We start from the raw sequence: 20,876 nt of genomic DNA, 5'->3' as shown, positions 1-20,876 counted from the left end.
CGAACATAATTTAACATAACCTGAACAAAACTTACCCCCTACCAGGTTAAGTTCAGAGCCTATGTTACCATAGTTACTTACATAGCCTGATCATTTTTGAATGTTTTGGAACTGAAATCCCAGGTATATAATATAGGGATGTAACGATTACCGGTATAATGGTAAACCGCGATAAAAATGTTGACGATAACAATTACCGTTTTCATTTCAAATATCATGATTATCACTGTTGATTACCACGGCGTGGAAACGGTGTGATTAATCCTTCCCAGCTTCATCAGAGCCTGATTTTGACATACAGTAGGCCTGGTACAATGAAACAAAACTGGTACCCTACTGATTATTTTGTCTAATTGATGGTTTTAACTACAATTCGGAATAGGCTACACCTGATTTTAAAAGGCGGAACATTTTAACCGCAAATGTGCACTGTATCATGTAGCCACTCTGCATCTTTTTATGTTCACGTCCACATTAAATCCATTCCACTCACGTTATCAGGAGAAAACAGTAGCCTAAAGTTTTATTTTGAACGCTTACTTTGGTCTCACTCATTGGATCCAAATAACAGAAATAGCAAACTCCAAGTTATGGTAGGGTAAGCACATAGCCAATTAAACATGAAGAAAAAAGTGAACGGGACACTTTTTGAAACTATTTCAGCTTGTGTAGGCCTATCAGTGCTTTCTGAACATATTAAACACACTTATACACATTAAACACACAAATACCGTGATATACCGAAAACTGTAATAGTTTTGGTCACTATAACCGTGAGGTTAAATTTTCATACCGTTACATCCCTAATATAATATATATACACACACACACACTATTATCTGCTCTGCTGGAGAATGGCCGTCACTGCTCCATCACTGCAGGCCAGGGCTAGGAGGACCCTGTCTGGCCCATCATGCACCACATACCCAGTTAAGTTCAGAAGTTCAGAGCCTATACCATAGTGACTTACATAGCCTGATCGTTTTGAAACTGAAATCCCAGGTTTACCGCTTACTCTGGGCTAACATAGCCTACCCAGTTAAGCCAATAAACCTGCTTTCTGGAAGGAATACCCCCCAGAAAGACACAGAAATGGGGGGGGGGGGTTCGGATAACAGAACAAGCCCCCATAGCTCCCATTCATTTTGCACTCCCTCGTGATTGCCCCTAGAGGAACTATGGGTGAAATGCAACCAGTTTCGATACAATATAAGTTAACATGCTCTCCGTAAACAGGCTCTGGCGTAGTAGGCTAGTTTGGAAAGAGATGTTGTTTCACTTCGCCCTGGTCATCGACACAGAACAACATTTGCACTGTTTTCGAAACATCTGCAGAAGATCGACACAACCAGAAACGTCATCTTAACGGATGGATAAAACTACATAGGCCTACATTGATTGGATTTCCAAGAAGTATGCTGCTGACTTCTTTAAAATGACTTCAAGATGTGTTTCTCACCAATATTAGTAGTTAGTTAGTGACGGGTGACCTCGCGAGAGGGAAATGCCAGGTATCGTTAACGTCAACGTTAACTAACAAAATAGCATTGCATTGGCAGCTTGCACATGCCAACATTTCAAGGACACATACATTACAGTTAACAAATGAATCTTACTCGACAATACATTCTCGAGTTGGTTCCACTCACCTTCACGTCTGTCAATGTAGGCTAATAGTCGGACTGTGCTTTCGTTCTACACTTCAACAACGTCCATAATGTGTGTGGCTTCTTCTTCATTTGGATCGAATGTCAGATAGGGCATATATCGCCATCTATAGTATGGACGTAAGCAAGGCAAGATACAGGCAGAGAATTTTCGGGGGAGAACAGGGTGGTACTTTTTTATTGCTAAAATAATACATTTCCAATTATAATACGTTTCCATTATATACTGTTTCTACTACAAAATATTATTTCACTCTGTTTTTGCATTTCAAGCACTATGTTTAATTGAAATAAAACATTCTAGTGATCATTTAACAGAAACGACAGCTCTGGCTTTAGAAAAGGAAACGTTATTCAGCTAGTTTAAAGCTGCAGTTGGCAAGTTTTTTTTTGATCATATTCACTGAAACCGACACTATGCACCGACAGAACAACATAAAAAAAAAAACGCACTTCTACCTCCACCTAGAGCCTGTTATTTGTTTTGCAAAAATCCACAGCTCCCTGTACTTTTGGTCAAATCAGAGCAGGGCTGTGTAAGATCTGACTGTTAATCACAGTCTGGTGCGCACTGACGAGCACAAACTCGATGAGAGGGTGCTCGGTGGTAGTGGGGGAGGATCATGAGCAGGCGCGCCTGCATGGTGTACGTCCGTACGCACTGTGCGTACCATCAGGCTACACAACAACGAGAGAACATTTCCCTTGTGTGTGTGTGTAATGTGTATTCACACCAAATTGCCTCACCATACCTTCCAAACTATGCACAGTATCCCATTAGCTGCATGCCATCAGGCTACACACACACATTTTGTCCGAGCAGGAGACAGAATACGCACGCAGGCACGCAACTAGGCTACTTGTTGTTTTCTTTTACTCGGCTATCTATATATGGTTATCAGCACACAATGTTGAGCTAATTCACTAACTCAATACTCATCATGGATATCACAAGTTTAAACAACGAAAACAAAAAGTGTGGAGGCAGCAAAACTAGAGGAGTTACTCCAGATGGGCAAGAACAAGGTAGGCAATTGGTGTGCTTGTCAGAAGATTAGCCTGGATTACAGCTGTTTAAAGGATACAAGGATACAAGGAAGTTTATTGTCACATGCATATAGTTACTGGAAGTAAGAAATGCAGTGAAATTATGTCTGGTGTCAGCCTATTTGTGCATTTATGGGGGTGGTAAAAAGTGCAGTAGAAGAGGGGTTTAGTAGATTAAGTGGCAAGGGCTGCATAACCAAGGTGGGGGAGGATTGGGATTGGGGGGGGGGCACCAACAAGGAGCACCCAAGAGCAACAGGGGCAAGGAAAAACTCCCTTACCAAGGAAGAAACCTTGGGCAGATCCACGGCTCAAGGGGCTAATCCAACTGCCAGGGGTCTTGGTGTGTGTGTTAGGGGGATGACAAGGGAGATGGGATAGTGTGCTGTGTATGTGGGGAGAGGGCAGTGTGCAATATGTGTGTTGGAGAAGCTTCCTCATGAGACAATGTGCTGTGTATTGGGGGGGGGGGTGCAGTGTGCTGTAAGTATGTTGGGGATGTGTGTTGGAGAAGCTTCCTGATGAAATAATGGGCTGTGTATGTAGGGGAGAAGGGGGGGGGGGGGATGGGGGTGCAGTGTGCTGTAAGTATGTTGGGGATGTGTGTTGGAGAAGCTTCCTGATGAAATAATGGGCTGTGTATGTAGGGGAGAAGGGGGGGGGGGGGGGTGCAGTGTGCTGTAAGTATGTTGGGGATGTGTGTTGGAGAAGCTTCCTGATGAAATAATGGGCTGTGTATGTAGGGGAGAAGGGGGGGCAGTCTGTATAGGGCTGTATCAAGTTGTTCAAATGAATAGGTCATTGTAGACGTTGTTGTTGTATTATTGCATGTGGATGTTGTTATGCTATGTAGGCTACTTTTTTGCTGACCAATGCACGGGGCTAAAACCGGGAAAGGGACAAATATTGTCTACGCGGTTTTTTGTTTGTTTGCGGGGGACGGGGGGCAGGGTTGTGCACAATTCGAATTGCAATTTGGCTTCCTGTTTGCTACCTCAATTGAAATGCAAGTGAAAGTCAAGAATTGAATTGGAATTTAAGAGCCAGTTTCAATTCAATTCTCGAATTTTGCACAAACCTGGCGGGGCGGGGGGGGGGGGGGGGGGTGCATGAGAGTTGTAAACATTCAAAATGTTAACCTACAGTTGTTCGCGTCGAACTTATGGCATCATCTATTGAGAGTCGAAACCATGAGTAAAAATGGCAAAGCACAGAGCAGCCTATTTTTCCGAAGCGGAGCAGCAAGTTCTTTCTCGAGGCGTACGAGGAGGAAAGACATATAATCACTAAAAAAAGCAATACGTGCGCGTCTGCCAAGGAACGAGACCTTGCTTGGCAGAGAATTGCTGACCGCGTAAATGCGTAAGTTTAGGATAGCATATGTATGTCAGAAGCACAAAAATTCAGTAGATAGTAGGCTACATATTGACTGCTTTGTATGAGGCTTTCTTATACTAGACTACCTTGTCATAGATTCATAGACCGTGGCTGCGGTGGAGGATCCGGCACCGAGTAGGCCTAATGAATACAAAAACGTAAGAAATAACCATAGTTGGTCAACCATAATTGGTCTAAACATGCATTAGCTCCAATGCTGAACATGACTGGGATGTATTTCAGATGTCTGCAAAGGAACTTTATAGGTCCATCTCCAAAGGCAAATTGCTAAGGCAGATTTGGAGATGGATACTTGAAAGTAAAGATCGAGGTAAAGAAATGGGCTGTGCAGAGACTAGAGCATAATTTCTTCATGTTTTCTGTCAGTGCATTAGCCTGGCTAACGTCAGACCTCATCTCATTGAGATGGGGTCTGGGAACTAGACATTAATTTTCTCATATTTGAAACGTGGTTTACGAATGACCAGAGACATTGGGCGCTACGAATGTCTATAAAATGCGTCTGTACGTAGCTCATAACGGCTTCGGTGTGTCGTCATCGTCTTGCTGCCCTCCCTCCGTTCTGTGATTGGTTCCTTCGTTGAAAACGAAGTCCATAGAATCCAGGCTGCCTAGCAGCGTGAATAAAATTGCATGCGCAAGGCGCATGCCCATTGCATGAAACACGCAATGGGCAAATAAATGTGACAAACAGTCTTACGTGCATTTTTTTTATTTCTAACTGAAGTGATTGTGACAGATTTCATCACGCATTCTTTGACCATCTCTGATATCAATTTACTAAATGTGTTCCTCGGGTACCAGCTCCTCAATATCAGGAACTAATTCATTGGGCAACGCTGCAATGTTGTGCAATATGGCACACGCAACAATGATATCACATGCCCTCTCAGGACTGACCCTCAGCCCACGCAGGCACTGAAATCTCTCCTTGAGAATCCCGAAAGTCATTTAGATTTTAACTCTTGTTCTGCTTTGGGCCACGTTGAATCTGGTTTGCACTCCAGGATTCGGATCAGGGTATGGGGTGATGAGTGTCGGAAGGCATGGGTATCCTCTATCCCCCAGAAGATACCCATCAAATTCTCCTGTAATTGCACATATAACATTAAGTTAGAGTCTACACATTAATTAGCCTAAAGTGGATCTGATTATTTGCATAAGACGTAACGCACCCCGTTGAAACTTGTTGCTCAAATTAGATTCCCGGTACATCCTGGCATCGTGTACTGACCCTGGCCATTTCGCCTCCACGTTTGTGATAAGGTATGAGGCATCACATATCATCTGGCAATTAGTAAAATTAAATGTGTTTTAAACATCAACAACATTAACAGAGCGTCAAAAAATAAAAGTGGCCTATAGCCTATCCATTACACCTACTTGGACATTTATGCTGTGGAAACCTTTCCTATTCACATAATCTGCCTCGTTTATGGATGGCGCTTTAATAGGCACTTGCGTCCCATCAATGCAGCCAATGATGTTTGGAAAGCCTGAAATAGCCAAGGCCCATTAATTGAAAGCTCACCAGCAAAGATAATTTCGTTGCAAATTTGGAAAAATGCTGCTGACCTGCCAGTTGGTGAAAGTCCACTTTGATGATCCTCGTAGGTTTGTGGCCAGCAAAACAAGTTGCGCATGAACCGCTTTAGCGCAGGGCAAACTTGACGTACCGCCCGACAAACAGTTGCCTTGCCGATATGCTCTGCGTCTCCAACACTGTACAAAAAACTCCCGGTGGCAAAAAAACGGAGAGCGATGCACATCGTTTGGAGAGAATAGACCTCTGAAGTTCTCCTACAAAAAAGCAGCCATCTTTGACATCCGGTATCTGGCGATTTTTCCTATGGGAAAATAACATGGAGATTTTGAATTATCGCACCTGTTAAACTCTCGTGGGGATGAAAAAGTCTGAAATGCAGACGTTTTCCTGAACACACTTTTGTCCTCTGCCTTCGAGTGGATACTGTGATCTCCGGTACGTGAAGGCGGCACACTTAGATTTTTGCTACCCCAGAGATAGGTAGTTAGCTTCAATTAACAACCGGATCTCTTTATATGGGCAAAGATGGCCGTTTTGGTTCTTTTTTGTAGGCGAACTTCAGAGGTCTATTGAGAGCGAATCCACGATGCGTAACGTTCGAAATGTGGGGATGGAGAATGTTGTTTAAATATATTAAAGATTCCGCAGAAAAACGGTAGCGCTCTCGCAAAAACTCATTAGGCAGTCCCTCCAGGATTTTGTGAGGATTTTTTGAGATTGTTGCGATCTAAAATGCCTGATTTCGCGACAACTTTTCTAAAAAATTGCGATGGAAGTTGCAGTGTTTTTAGCTGTTTGTTGCGAAGAAATTGTGAAAATTGACTGGGAAGTGAAAATTACAAAAATAGTTGCGTTTTTTTTTTTATTATTTTAATTGAGGGCAATTAAGGTTAGTAAGACAAAAATCACACTGATCCTCTTGATGCTTATTAAAAAGGATAAGTAAAGGTAAATAGTAAGGGTTACAGAAAATCAAGGTAGGCCTACTTTATTTGTGTAAATACTTTGACTGGGGTAATTCACAAAGCAGTATAACCTTTCGTAGAACTGTCCAAAAAAGACAGCCCCCTAAAAAGATGGCATCATGTCATGTTTCAATACATTCATATATGCTGTAATTCATATTAAGTTCATATATTTGTAATAATTCATATTCTGTGACTTGCATAATTACTAATAGCCAACTAAGTATCTAGTAATTTTATATTGATTTAAACTATTAGACTACACTTTTCTTTAATGTTATTACATTGGTGGTGTGTACGTCTAATTGACTGCCTGCCACTTTAAGGACGTGAGTAGCGTAATTACATTTCTAAGTGGATTGGAAGGCTTGCATCTCACTGTGTTCGGCTACGAGTGGAAATAACTTTTTGCATAGTGCATTACGATATGTGGATGGAATTCGGGATGTTTCTATGTCATTAGTTAAAATAAATGTTAAAAAATAACTCGAATGAAATCATTCTTGGATCACAGAAGAGGTAAATGTCTTGCAATGTTATTGATTTCTATGATTTTGGTAGCACTACACAACTGAGCCCACAAGCTAGCAAACATGACACGAGCTAAAAGACATCTCCAGGTGTAAACGTTTGCCAATGGGTTGCATACTGTAGCCTACTCAAATGTCAGTAAAAGTAGGCCTTAATTAACTTACTTTCATAGCCTAGGTAGGTTAGCAACACCAGGTTGAGAGATGCGCAAGTACAGCAGATCATTAACATTAGCCTTCTATTTATTGTCATTAAAACTGCAGAGGAGTGAACATAGGGCAGTCTCTGGTGTCTGCAGAAGTGAGTGTGGCATCTGACTTAATATTCTGCACGAGGGACTGTTGTGGTAGGTGAAATTTCACGGGGAAACCATGATGATTGGTCAAATTTGCGAAAAAGTTGCGGTGTTTGGACAAAATTGCAAGGTCGCCCAGAATTCACGAGGATTTGCTGAATTTGCGTTAATTGTTGCAATCGCAACATCGCGAATTCCTGGAGGGACTGATTAGGAAAAGAAAGGATATCATGTCGTGGTCTTATCACCCTCTCACAGTGAATAGCCAAAATGATTTGTGCTTCAATGTCAATTGGACCTTCCTCAAAAAGAAACGCCATTGTGTAACAAGTGTGAAAACAGCGGCCTGGCTGAACGTGGCTGAAAATACCCGAACATAACCTGAACAAAACCTACCCCCTACCAGGTTAAGTTCAGAGCCTAAGTAACTATGTTACTATAGTTACTTACATAGCCTGATCATTTTTGAGCTTTCTGGAACTGAAATCCCAGGTTTACCGTTTACTCTGGGTTTACATACCCAGTTAAGTTCAGAGCTTATGTTACCATAGTTACTTACATAGCCTGATCATATTTGAGCGTTCTGGAACTGAAATTCCAGCTTTACCGCTAACTCTGGGTTAACATACCCAGTTAAAGGGACACCAGGCAAGCCTGATGCTTTTTCTCTACGAAACTCCCCCTCGCTCGGTCTGAAGCTCTTTTCCTTTTCTTTGCGTCTTCCGTCAAGGGTTTTCGCTGCTTCTTCGCCGGCTCTGCCATTATACACACGTTTGCAACAATCTCTAGCGTTTAGTTAGCCTGCCTCTGTGCTGTAAACTGATCCTGCTTCGGTCGGCGGGTAGGATACACCGAACTTGCAAGTGCATATTCTTTCTACAGGCAGTAGGGCGGGCGAGAGAGCCTTCATTCGCCCCGTAATGAGTCATTTAACCATATACCGACTTACGAAGATTATTAATTAACACAAAAACGTTGCCTGGTGTCCCTTTAAGCCAGTAAACCTGCTTTCTGGAATACCCCCCAGATGCCTTTCCATCTGACTCGCCTTGCTGCTGGCGAGCGTTGAAAACAGCGGCTCTCCAGCAGTGAAGCAGCCTGTAGTCGACCAGTGGGTTCCGGTTGAGCCGCGGCCAGGCTCCTCTCCTCCCTCCGGTGGCAGTGCTACGTCTCACCGTCTCCACCTTAGCTGGGTCGGTGGCCACTCTGGCAGCTCCCACGACATGGCCCAGGAACCCGGTTTGCCTCCGGAATAGGTGCAGTTTGAGCCCAGCACCCCGTATGGCGTCGAACACCTTCTCCAGATTTCCTATGGCACCGGTGAAGTCTGTTGCATGACACAGGATGTCGTCCAGGTAAACCACACAGCATGTTTGTGGACTGCCCGCCAGGACACGCTCCATCAGCTGCTCGAAGTTCACTGGCCTGTTGCATAGGCCGAACGGAAGTACCCGGAACTGCCACAGCCCTTGCCCGATGGTGAACGCTGTCTTCGGCCGAGGTTCCGGGGCTAGCTCAATCAGGAGCAGGAGCGAGGGAGGGGGTAGGAGTCTTTCCGGGTCACCTGGTTGAGGCGCCTGTAGTCAACACAGAACCGCCACGAGCCGTCCTTCTTCCGGACAAGTACAGCCGGCGCAGCCCAGGGACTACTGATTGGCTCTATTACTCCTGCCGCAGCCATTTCCTTGATCTTTTCTTCAGCTGCTAGTCGTTTGGTGAACAGTAAGCGGTGAGGTTGAAGTCGGATGGGCCGGGCATTTCCAGTGTCGATATCATGTTGGATAAAGTATATGGTAGGAGCAGGCTTCACTCAGTTTGAGAGTGCTTGGCCAAACTTAAATGTTAACTCAGAAAAAAAGGGACCGCACTTTGCATATATGTGTTTTATTGCACAGACGCGTTTCGGCTTAGCGCCTTCCTCAGTGTGCTCAAGTGGGTACATATACAACCTCACTATCGTGTTGGACCAGGCTCGTTCGGGTGCAGTCCTCATCTCTTGCGTCGAAGATGTGGATGTACACTGCTAGTAGCCTCCGCACCTTGCTGCCTTGTGCTTCACTCAGCCCCTCACAGCTACGAGTGCAGAGTTCATTTATGGCTTGTCTTGTCTCTACAAAGGGCAGCGCTCTCTGAGCGGAGAGTGGTGTTTGCTCAACCCGGTTGGCGTGAGCTGAGCCCTGGCGGACTCAGCAAGCGGACCTGGATGAGACCTGTTGTTTTCGCGGGCTTGCGTTTCACGGGCCAGCTCTCCGCACTTCATGCTCTGTTTTCCCCGCCGTGTGCAACACTACGCTGCTCGTCCCCAAATGTAGTGTGAACCGAGAAATGTCCACCACAGCCCCCCATTTCTCTAGCATGTCCAGGCCGAGAATGCACTCATCCTGAATGCTAGCCAACCAAAGCCGGAGGCCCGCCGTCTCACCGTTGATGCACACCACTTTTTGCCCATACAGTTCCGCTCGCTCTCCGGTAACTGTTGTGATGCGCGTTTTTGTCTCTTCCCAGCCTCTGGGTCAGCGAGATGGTGGAGCCAGTATCGATCAAGGCGCAACACTGAGTCCCGTCTAGCGTGCAGTCCACATAGAGTCCTCTTGTTTGGCCGAGCCAGCCCAGCAGGTATGTCGCCAGCGGCCTCTCACCATTGTAGGGGGGCAACTTGACGTTGGAGCGCCCTTCTGCCACTGTCGCACCGGGGACCGGACGGTTTCCATCACTCCCGTGTGGAGCGAGTTCCAGTGGCGGAATGCTGCCATCAGCCCGGTTCCTCTCCTCCTGTGGCCGTCTGGGAAGGAAACTCATCATCGCCGGGGCATTGGTTGCAGCTTTCTCCTCACGTCCAGTAGGGGTCGACATCCCACTTCTGACACCAATGTAACAAATCTCAAAGTTTGTCTCGGAATCAATTTATTGGATTAACACACTCCAACACACGAACCCCGTTACACAGGTAACACAAGGGAGGTCAATCAAACAAGCATGATACACAAACAGGGTAGTCACATACAATACATGGGGTAAACACATGAGGTACAACCTAAAGTCAAGTCAAGTTTATTTATATAGCGCATTTCATACACAGGTCATTCAATGTGCTTTACATAAACAAAACCAAACAATAATAACAAATAAAAGCATAGAAAGGCAATATAGTCAAAGAATAGTTCAAAAGGTAAAGATCTTAATAAAGAGAAAACATAAAACACAAGGTAAAATCATTTAAAAATAAAGAATAATTAGTAAGCAAAAACAAAGGCAAAAGTAGTAAAAAAGTAATAAAAGTCAAGGTAGAATAATTATCAACCCAGATAGCAAACATACACTGGGACGGAACTGGGCCACACCTACCACAACGTCCGGCACGGATCTGCATAATGGACCTGATCCGGCGTCCAAACGCACATCGGTCCAAAATTGGTCTGGATCTGTTTGACGGATCTGGTACCAATAAGGGCTAAGACTGGCCCAGTTCCGTATGGTAGTCTGTGTTACTGACGTGTTCCAGATCTGTTTATCATATGCAATACGGGTCCGCTTATTGTGTGTGGTACAGACCCGTTTATCAGACATCAGCCGGCTTTATTTGAGATGTGAAATGTGATTGGTAATTAGGGCTAATTATCCTGAAAAATCTGTTTGCTACACATTTGCTAACAGGTTCGTTATAGGTTCACCCAGGCTAAAGTTCGTAACGTTTTCCCAACAGCTCAACTGATAAACATAAGCTAGGCTACAAACACAAGGAGGGTAAAAAAACTTTACACATAAGTGTCTTATTATTTTTTTTATTCAACAACCTGGCTGTAGAAGTGCAATCCCAGACAAAGTTTAAGTCGTGTTAATTCCACTGTTCCCATCGATATTCAGGCTGTCCTCCTCAGTCATCTCCATGGTCAATCTGAAACAACACAAAATAAACATTAGCCATTTATTCCTTTTTGCAAATAGGGTCACAATTACACTCGTTTTTTTATCATCAGTGATCCTGTTAGCGTTATCACTGTTTTTTCCAAAATAGTTATTGTGATGGCTGTTTTGCTTAAGTTAAGCTAGTTGTTGTTGCTGGAAAATAATAGTAAAGTTATCAATCGCTCGGTTGCTTGTTGTTGTCTCTGAATAAACCAACAGAGATAAAAAGCAGATAGCCTACTACCTTGAAAAGTTGGGCTGTCCTAGTCCAACCCCAGGCTGGCACATCATGTCAAAAGATTGATAGTGAGCAAACCAAAGATCCTTGATTAACATTACTGCTTGGACTTCTGCATGCGTGGCAAGAATATGGGGTTGTTTTATAGCACTGTTAGATCTGACACAAACAACAATTGACTACTTTTACCACTGCTAGGTAATAATAAAAATAATGAACGAACATATGATCAATATTGAGCCAACTATATCTTCTTTTCCAGCCTTACTGTAGAAATGAAGTGGCCATGGGAGCATAGTGCACCCCCATGGTTTCTAAATTTGTGCCATTCCAAAATACCTTTTTTTTTCTTTAGCAGCCAGTTGACAATGAAGTAGGGAAAGGACAGTCAATTTAGCAGAATCAGCACCTTAATTAATATCATTACCACCTGGGTCAGCTGTGAAAAAATGGTCTTTCGGCTCATATCCGTATCACAGGTTTGGGCCAAATCAGTGTTTTGTATTTTAAACGCATCTCCTGACTTCCAGTTGAGTTGCGGAAATTGGACCTAGGACAAATCTGTAAACCGGTGATAAAACAGCATTGCTAGCAGAGCTGAAACCTGTATCAGGAGTAGACCTGGCCCACAGTCAGATACCGTATGTCCGCTACAGGCGGATCTAAAGGCTTTTATGCGGATCCGGCCCAAAGGAAATTGCTATCTGGGAAGGCAGATTCAGAATTTGTAATTCGGCGCAGTTAGCAGAAATCATCTGAGAACAGTTTGGTCTTAAGTCTACATTTAAAACTGGCTACAGTTGGGGCCTTTTTGATGTCATCCGAAAGTTGGTTCCAGAGCTGAGCCGCATAAAGCTGCTTAGTTCTAACAGTAGGTTTTACTAACAGGTTTTTCACCTGGGACCTGAGAGGATGAGAAGGTGTGTACTGCTGAAGCATGTCTGATAGGTATTTATAGGTCCTGCTCCATTTACTGATTTAAAAGCAAGCAATAGTTTATAATAGTTAGTTAATAGTTAAACTAGATGTACCGCAGAGCGGTACAAAATATGACCGCCGCCCAGTCCAGCACATTTGGTACACAAAAAGAAGTCATGCTTTTCAAGTTGTTGTTATGTTTTATTTTGTCCAATATTTTTGTGTCTGTAATTGAGTGTGTGCAGAGCGTGTGGTTGTTTTTGTGTATAGTGTGTTTCTGTGTGAGTTTATTTGTGTGGAGTGTGTTTGTGTGTGTTTACATGTGAGTTTGTTTTTTATGTGTGTGTGTGTGTGTGTGTGTGTGTGTGTATGAGTGCATGTGTTTGAGTGTGTTTGTGTGTGTGTGTGTGTGTGTGTTTTCAGCCTTTGTGTCTGCGCATGATTTGTCTGTGTGTGTGTTTTTGTGTATGTAGGGTGTGTTTAATATAATTATTCAGATAATTGTATTTTTGTTTTAGGTCAAGCATGTTTGTTCATGTTTAGTTATTTATTGTTGTTATTATTAGTAGTAGTATTATTATTATTATTGTTATTATTATTCATTTTTTAATATTTGCAGTTTTGTGTAATTATTTTAATTAGTATATGGTTATTATATGTATAGCATACATATTGTTTGTGTGTTTAATGTGTGAATATTTGTTTAATAAATGATTTTATGAATTTTACAACTTTCTTTTTTCCACACCTCATTATGATTGGTTGTATAACATATGTTGAGGTGGAAAAAAGAGGGGGGAAAAAACTGTTTTTTGTTTTTACTTAGGCTGTGCAAAGTTCAGGCCTTCATTTGGTGGAGGCTTGGAGCATTTTTTTGTGAGGTTTTTGTTGTATAATTTTATTCTTAGATATAAAGTATAAGACGTTAGACATAAAATAACATTTTTCTATGTATTGATTGTAATAAAACATTATTTATTGACAATGCAAAGTATTTTCATTGTGTTGAAATATTAACTACACATTGTAACAACTATTCATCTCAATTTTATTATTTAAGGAATATTGTGCCACAGGGGCGCAGGAGAAATTTTTAAAGCGAGGGGAATCAAATTGTGAACACAAACTTATAGTCATATTGGATTGTCACCTCAGGTTCACTTTCGACCATCATATTTTAAACTTGCCAGAATATTAAGATAATACCATTGTTTGTTTTCAAAATTTTTGTTGATAAAAAAGATCAAAACTGTGAGATGAGCATAACGCCAGATCTGCACTCTACAAGCTTCTTGCAAGCCTATGTGCAATTCTGCTTGAATTTGAGTTTTGTTAATTTATTTCCCACTACTTGGGCCAATGATAGAATTATTTAATAGCAACATGGGATGTTGATATTTTATGAAGCCATGAATGAACAAAAGTTCATCATGTTTATGATCCAAATAGCCTACATGATCAAATAGTTAGGCCTACTGACAGGCAGACGTACATGTAACATCGCTAAATTCCCAGCTTGTTTAGGACCCCACACCAGAGAGGGTTAAAGCGGAGCTAATCAAGGATCTTTTCCCACATTGAACGCGTAAGAATGCTATACATCACTCTGGGGTGTGGTAGCCTACTCTCTGGGATTTATGCACCAAGGTAATTGAAGTAGCCAATATGATGTTTGAGATAAATGATTTAGAACAATAACGTTGGGTAAGACTTATAATGTAGTGAAGTTAGTAAGTTAGTGAAAACGAGTTGATTAGTAAGCTATTGAGTTTGTTATCAATAAACAATACACATAACAGCTAATGTTGGGATGAGCAGGCTAGGCTACTATAAATTCTCACATTATACCTGGGACTGATTCTATTTATACCAGGCCAAATAAAGGCCGGCCCCCAGAAACTTTAAGCTGAAGACAGGCACGCTGCTTGGTTGGCTCAGCCAAATCACACACTGCATGCGTGAAACAAACACTAACAACTTGGACATCACAATAAATGAGTATGTTCATAAATAAATTTGCACTGATAAAGAGTTTTAATTGACAGAAATCATTTTGTTTGTGTAGGTTATCATCTAGAAATTACAAGTCTTTCTAAGCATCCCATCAGTGGTTTTCAAAACTGCTGTAAATGGTTGTGCTAGGGTTAGTGAGTCTGGCCATGCGAGTGGAACTTGGACGTCTCGTCTTACCTGCTGATCCATTAATATATTCACTTTTAGGTTCATCTCTGGTCAAAACCTGTGTCATATTAATAGCATAAGCCGTATCTGCATTAGATTGCAATCTATACTTGGCATTGACAAACATGAATGCATAAAGCCACTAAATGATGTGTGCTTACTGCGCTAAAGAGTTTTACATAGTTAGTGTTTAGCTTATTATTATTTAGGGTAGGCCTACGTATAAGGTTCTTTTCCCTTATCAAAAGTGAGGGATACGATGTTTTTTTTTTTTTTCAGCACTGCAGAGGACACATCTCCCACGTTATACGGGACGTATACGGGATCGTAAGAGGCAGTATAACGCATGACCAATAGAAAATCAGTGTTCGAGCAAGAACTTGTGAAGAACTAGAAAGTTTAGGTTAAAGAACTATCATTTTCAAGTCGACGAAATGGCGGTTTCAAATTTTGACTGTAAGAAACAAAACGTATATGCATACAAAATTTTAACTGTTAACTATGCTAGCGTAGTTTAGGCTATAGTTTAGGCTATAGTTTAGCCTAAACAGCACAAGCAGACGCATAGCATGAACGGACCGTGAACAGGTTATAGCCTACTGAAGAAAAATAAATAAAAATAATTTAGGTTATAATGAGAAGAATTTGCTTTTTTAGTTAGAATTGTTTTGTAATGTAACGATTAGAATGTAACGTTACTGCCACATTATGACAATAGATTAAACATCGCTAAAACATAGGCTACTTATCGTCTTTGTCTACCATTTGTACTTTGTTTACAGTAGCCTACGAGTCTTGTGATGAGAACGTGCAAAGGAGCAGTTTGGCCCAAAAGGTGGTGAAGATCGCCAATGATACCATCAACTTGATTAATTCAACAGAGGCAAAAAAAAGCCGCAGTCCAGCGGACTAAATTCCTCGAAAAGAGGATTGAGAGTTTGAGCAAGGAGTTACAAGAAAAGACGGAGAGGCTGGCGTTGTATGAGGATGATTGGTGTGGATCAGGTTAGCCTACTAATAAAGTTGCTCTAATGACTAAAGGATGGATGAATGGGATTCTTTTAGAACATTATTCTACGTAAACAATCTTAATTATAGGAGTGGTCAATTTAAATATCAGAAAGTCACCTGCTCATTTGTTACTTTTCAGATGTGCCACCGCCAACAACGACTCGGCCATGTGTACAACAAGAAGAGGAAGGAAAAGAGAGTTAATTTGTTGTTTTGTAGACTATGTTAAGATAGTCTAATTGTTTAGGCAATGTTCGATTTGTCTGTTCCAAGCATGGTTGATTATCAATGCTGTTGTGTTTCGTGTGTAATTGTTTAGTTTAGTTTTCATTTGTGTTGTTAATTTGTTTATAACAGTTATTTATAGCCTATCTATTTTTTATTATTTGGATGTATTATTTTGAATTAGAGTATTGGCAAATGTATTTATTTATTTTAATTAGCCTATGGCTATTACATGCAGGCTAGTGTGTATTATAGATTAGATAATGTCTGTATTATGTTTGTTTAATAAATTATTGAATTCATTCTATAACGTTCTTTTGTCCACAAGTCATTATTATACTATAACAATAGAATAAATGGTTAGCATCATAAATAGATGTTGGGGTGTTTTGAAACTTTCCATTGGGGTAGGGGGTGGGGGCTGTAAATGGTGGTGACTTTAATTGGGGGCCAAGCAGCGAAGCTGCGAAGGCACCCATTGTGTTTCTTAGTTTTCTTATTATTATAAATCCTCTGCCATTGAAGTCTATGGCAGCCCATAGAACCGTCTGGTGAAAAGTTGTGAAATTTGGCACACTAATTAGGCAGTACACCATGATTAATTTCAGCAAGTTTTAAGTCCGCACCCCGAGCACTCTAGCGCCACCAACAGGCCAAAGTTGGACATACTTTCACGCACGTAACTTCTGACCCGTTGGCTCGATTTTGAAAAATGAGCTATCCTTTGAATCCTTGGACCAAGCTGAGTTCAACGCACCCTATGACGTCATTTTCCGCCATGATGGATTTTCCGCCATATTGGATTTTAGTGAAAGTGAAACTAATCTTTCACAGGTCACAAATTTTGTCCGATCGTCACCAAACTTGACACACATGATCTTCAGGCCATGCCTCATTAATGCATTGCTTTTTGTCTTCGGAACTAAAACCGTTCGCGCGTAACAGCCAATCGAAATTTGCGGCGAAGCCGCCAAACAGGAAGTGAGCTCATATCTCAGCAACCCATTCATCTATCATAACCAAACTTAGTCCATGGACTCAGGACCCAATCAGGGGGACGCTCAAGAAATCTGGTGACCTTTGACCTCTAGGGGGCGCTGTAATTAAGAAACATGCCTTTTGGCCTGTAGCAGCAGTTGTGCTTAGAATTGAAACCCACTAGTGGTGTCTGGTACTACTGTTGAAGGTCCTTAGGCCGACCCAAGCAAACTTGTGATGTCATCATAATTGATTCGGCCGCCATATTGGATTAAATAGAAAACACATAAAAGTTTTGGCAGGTCACAAATTTCATCTGTTCCTCACCAAAATTGGCAGAGACCATCTTCAGACCATGCCTGATGAGTGCATTGCGTTCTGGAACAATTGACAGAAGCTTTGGCCTGTACCAGCCAATCAAAATTTGCGGCGAAGCCGCCAAACAGGAAGTGATTTCATATCTCAGCAACGCTTTCATGTATCAAAACCAAACTTAGTACATGTACCTCAGACCACATCGGGAGGACGCTCAAGAAATTTGGTGACATTTGACCTCTAGGGGGCTCCGTAATTGACAAAAATGCATTTTGGCCAGTAGTTGCTGATGCGCATTATTTTGCAATGGAAGTCAATGGCAGCCCATAGAACCGTCTGGTGAAAAGTTGTGAAATTTTGCACACTAATTGGGGACAGTCCAATAATTCATTTCACCAAGTTTCATGCCGGCACCTCAAGCGCTCTAGCGCCACCAACAGGCCAAAGTTGGACTTGTGTTTACGGACGTAACTTTTGACCTGTTGACCCGAATGGCAAAATGAGGTATCATTGGAATCCTTGGGCCAAGCCGAGTTCAACACACCCTATGACGTCAATTGTTGACCTCTATGTTTAAATCACAGCAAGTGTGATCATATCTCAGTCAATCTTTTATTTTTGATGTGAAACTGATGACAGCGAGTTCCATCCAGTTAATTCTAATGCGTGCGTGCAAGGGTGGGGCGGGGTGGGACGGGACGGGCAGGGGCGGTTGCGGCGGTGGGCTGGCTGGGTGAGGGGGCGGCGACACTCAGCCCTGGTTCAGCCACACAAAATCAGTTATGTTTTGATGTGAAACTTGACCTTGTAACTCAGCCAATCTTGGGTTGTTTGACATGGAACTTGTTGTGACTGCTTAATGCCATATGCCTGATGCCACGGCATTGAGTTGCATGGCAAATCTGGACTTCTGGACTGCTGAACTGCCTGCTTGGCCCCCTCATTGCTGCTTGCAGCTATATTTTTGGGTAGAATTGCAACTTTGTAGTACAACGTCACATATGTTTATAGGCGTAGGCCTATTTGACATCCTCAAATTGAAACCGTTTTTTGTCTCCATTTAGTTAGGCTGTGCAAAGCTCAGGCTTTCATTTGGTGGAGGTTATCATCTAGAAATTACAAGTCTTTCTAAGCATCTCATTAGTGGTTCTCAAAACTGCTGTAAATGGTTGTGCTAGGGTTAGTGAGTCTGGCCATGCGAGTGGAACTTGGACGTCTCGTTTTAGGCTACCTGCTGATCCAATAATATATTCACCTTTAGCTTCATCTCTGGTCAAAACCTGTGTCATATTAATAGCATGTAAGACTTATCTGCATTAGATTGCAATCTATACTTGGCATTGACAAACATGAATGCGTTCGCTTTATGCATAAAGGCACTAAATGATGTGTGTTTACTGCGCTAAAGAGTTTTACATAGTTAGTGTTTAGCTTATATTATTATTTAGGGTAGGCCTACCTATAAGATTCTTTTCCCTTATCAAAAGTGAGGGGGACGATGGTTCTTTTTTATCAGCACTGCAGAGGACATATTTCCCACATCCCGCTCTGACTGCGCGTCTGTTGTGCTAACAATGCGTAAGAGGCAGTATAACGCATGACCAATAGAAAATCAGTGTTCGAGCAAGAAGTTGTAAAGAACAAGAAAGTGTAGGTTAAAGAACTATCATTTTCAAGTCGACGAAATGGCGTTTTCTTCACCGTCTAAGATTGCAAAATTGGACTCTGAAGATAATTCCTATCTGAGGGAGAGGTTTCAAATTTTGACTGTAAGAAACAAAATGTATATGCATACAAAATTGTAACTGTTAACTATGCTAGCGTAGCCTAGGCTATAGTTTAGCCTAAACAGCACAAGCAGACGCATAGCATGAACGGACCGTAAACACAGGTTATAGCCTACTGAATAATAATAATAATAATAATAATAATTTAGGCTATAATGAGAAGAATTTGCTTTCTTGGTTAGAATAGTTTTGTAATGTAACGATTAGAATGTAACGTTACTGCCACATTATGACAATAGATTAAACATCGCTAAAACATAGGCTACTTATTGTCTATCATTTGTACTTTGTTTACAGTACGAGTCTTGTGATGAGAACGTGCAAATGAGCAGTTTGGCCCAAAAGGTGGTGAAGATTGCCAATGACATCATCAACTTGATCAGTTCAACAGAGGCAAAAGAAAGCCGCAGTCCAGCGGACTAAATTCCTCGAAACGAGGATTGAGAGTTTGAGCAAGGAGTTACAAGAAAAGACGGAGAGGCTGGCGTTGTATGAGGATGATTGGTGTGGATCAGGTTAGCCTACTAATAAAGTTGCTCTAATGACTAAAGGATGGAAGAATGGGATAGGCTATTTAGGATCTTTTTAGAACGTTAGTCTGCGTAAACAAGCTCAATTTGTTTTTGACTCTTTAGATGTGCATGTGCCACCAATCATCCTGCTGCATACAGCTGACAGCTGCAGCTGCTCAGCTTAATTAGGCTACTTTCCATTTCGCATCGCCGACGTTGAGTTGTAAGATATCTAAATCAACTAAAGCTTGACTGAAATATTGTAAACATTTACTTTTAAAATGTATGGGAGTAAATCACGTATAAGAGTATAAGAGTGAAACCACCGATTTATTTCGACGGGTTTCCGCATGTTTCTGCTGAAAAACTGCTAGGTTCATCTCGAGCTGCACGTTATCATGAGCGCATTTACAGCATAAACTTTGCGAAGTACCTGGAAAGGCTGGCAAGCAAGCCGCAGGGGATTCACTTCCCTCTTAGGTAGGCCTAAGCTAAGGCAGCAACACGCGCTTGAGAGATGCGTGTAGACATCAAACCATGGAACGAACACAAGTTCACCCGACTGCTGTTCCCGCTGTTCATTCTCGTGAAGTTTTTTCGTTTTTCATGCCCTGAATGCTAATTCGGTTTTATCTTCCTACTGTATGATTCACTGTCGATATAACTGCATACGTGTCTGTCAGCTTGACTCAAGGGGAGACGGGGGAGGGAGCCTTCATTAACTTGCGGGGCCCTACGCAACTTGCGCATGTATGCGTATAGGCAGAACTGACCCTGCATTTAAGTGATGCGCAACAGCCATTATGTGCCAGAATGTTCATCACACACTACATTCAGGTGGAGAGTGAAAGAGTGAATGAACCAATTACACACTGGGAGGATGATTACTAGACCAAATTGAATGAACCAAGTTGGGAATTTAACCAGCAAATCACAAAACCAAACTCTGCAAAAAGTGCCATGGAATCTTTAACAACACAGAGTCAGAACCTCAATTTAACATCTCATACAAAGGACAACATCTCCCCAGTACAGTGTCCTGTTACTGCAATAGGGTATTAGGATCAATATTTGTTTGGTGGCTTTTGGCCACAGGGAAGAGTGCCACCTACTGGGCAACCACTAACACCACTTCCATCAGGAACCTACTCTTCCAAAAAGATCTCTTACCCAAGTACTAACTCAGCCTGTTTAGCTTCAGTAATTCAGCAAAGTCAAGGTATCTGCTGGTCTGGCTGCTGGCTAAAAACAAAAGATGAAAGGCATAGGCTATATGATTCTAACTGTCTCACTGAATTGCATTATGAACACTCAATTCCCACAGGTATCTGCCAGACAAAAATTACAAAAACATGA

The 20,876-nt window shown here is 42.0% G+C and overlaps 1 protein-coding gene across 1 annotated transcript in view; it reads right to left on the bottom strand.

The window, feature by feature from the left end:
• kdm4ab (lysine (K)-specific demethylase 4A, genome duplicate b) overlaps positions 1-1,734 on the bottom strand; it is a 58,294-nt gene extending 56,560 nt beyond the window's left edge. The window contains exon 1 of the mRNA XM_042086649.1: positions 1,650-1,734. The gene's annotated coding sequence lies outside the window, so the exon portion shown is untranslated. The remainder of the gene's footprint in view (positions 1-1,649) is intronic.
• Positions 1,735-20,876: the final 19,142 nt, after the last annotated feature.

The sequence above is a fragment of the Alosa sapidissima genome, chromosome 3 (assembly GCF_018492685.1).
Source record: "Alosa sapidissima isolate fAloSap1 chromosome 3, fAloSap1.pri, whole genome shotgun sequence".
Lineage (NCBI taxonomy): Eukaryota > Metazoa > Chordata > Actinopteri > Clupeiformes > Clupeidae > Alosa > Alosa sapidissima.
The sequence above is the reverse complement of the archived record's forward strand: the minus strand, read 5'-3'. Positions and strand labels throughout refer to the sequence as shown.